General features: G+C 37.6%; 1 long non-coding RNA gene across 1 annotated transcript; it reads left to right on the top strand.

The window, feature by feature from the left end:
• The first annotated feature begins 186 nt into the window (after positions 1–186).
• On the top strand, positions 187–701 carry LOC109588328 (uncharacterized). The gene is made up of 3 exons (XR_002188088.1): positions 187–343; positions 407–547; positions 621–701. It is a non-coding gene; the product is annotated as an uncharacterized LOC109588328 (long non-coding RNA).
• Positions 702–1,704: the final 1,003 nt, after the last annotated feature.

Genomic DNA, 1,704 nt, shown 5'->3' with positions numbered 1-1,704 from the left:
AGGGGTAATGGGTGAATTGAGTATATCCTTTTAGCTTTTCACATAATAAGGTCAACTTATCCTTATGTAATCTGATATACCACCTTATAGTAACTAATACACACATACCACAAGTACATGTAAATGCATTAGTATAGGTATGTACATTAGTATAAGGTATATTAGTACATAAGGTATATACATTAGTAATTAATGTTCATGTTGTTATATTCAATAGGTGTTAGTTGATGAATCAGCTCATAAGCCAGTGTATGCTGATCTGGCTATTGCTGCTAAAGGGAAGAGATCACAGGCAGCACCAACACAAGAACAACCAGGGGTATATGCATCAGTTAACAACAAAGTAATGATAATGTACATGTACATGTAATGGTATCTTATGCATCCTCTCCCTCTCTCCTCCTAGTCTGTTCCTCCTCCCATTCCTCCTCCAGCTGCTCCTCATAAAGTATTGTATGCTGATCTATCAATAGCAGCTGGTAAGAGAACACCAAAGAATAAACTGTTCACTGAGGAAAGAGTAGTCCATGCAGCAGTCAATGGAAGTGTAAGCTAATACTGTATGGAGTAACACACCCTTTATCTTTCTCCCTCCCTCTCTCTCCCTCCCTCTCCTCCAGAGGAAGTTCACTACTCAAGAGCTGATCATGACTAGGTTAGGTGGTCTGGATATTCCTCCTCCAATACCACCAAAACCAAAACCTTGAAACCAACACAAAGACATCAATCCTCCCTGTCTCCAGTAGTATAGAATGGACATACTTTAGTATAATGTATTATGAAACAATTAACTCTTATCTTGTATTCTCTCTCTCTGTCTTTCATTATAATGTCATGGGTATATAGTGTATATTCTTTTGTAATTTTTATAATCAACAGAACCAACAATGTATAAACTATTATACAGTTCTAGTTAACGACAGCAATATTAATGGTTCATCTACTCGAAACAAATTTACTAGGAACAATCCTAATATAAATATTGATGATCTTGAAGTTAATACAATATTAGATGGATCATCATCAATAACCACACTTAGTCCTATACCAATCCTGATTTGAGGTAGCTCCATTCCTTTATTCAAGTGACCTGATCATGAGCAGTATACAGTACTGGGAACACCTATACCATGCATCTGAGCATGAGCAGTACACAGTACTGGGAACACCTATACCATGCATCTGAGCATGAGCAGTACACAGTACTGGGAACACCTATACCATGCATCTGATCATGAGCAGTACACAGTACTGGGAACACCTATACCTTGCATCTGAGCATGAGCAGTACACAGTACTGGGAACACCTTTACCATGCATCTGAGCATGAGCAGTACACAGTACTGGGAACACCTATACCATGCATCTGATCATGAGCAGTACACAGTACTGGGAACACCTATACCATGCATCTGAGCATGAGCAGATGCATTTACTGCAATAAATGAGGAACTGCATTTGAATCATTTCAAAATATTACCTAAACTGATTCTTTTGAAGAAGACTATATAATAAAAGTGTAGCCTGAATATAGGCTCTGCTGGAAGGCTAGAGTTATAGTAACTGATTCAGCCAATGGCTTTGCATTTGATACTGCTTGCATGTAGTATGGTCCGTTCTTTTGAAAAATTATGTAAGTAATGCACATTAAACTAAAAATCAAAATTAAGGGTCAGTGTAGCATACATTATCTGATACATTACA

Source organism: Amphimedon queenslandica, unplaced genomic scaffold, assembly GCF_000090795.2.
Source record: "Amphimedon queenslandica unplaced genomic scaffold, v1.1 AMPQUscaffold_12158, whole genome shotgun sequence".
NCBI classification, from domain to species: Eukaryota; Metazoa; Porifera; class Demospongiae; order Haplosclerida; family Niphatidae; genus Amphimedon; species Amphimedon queenslandica.
This window is presented reverse-complemented; position numbering and strand designations above follow the sequence as displayed.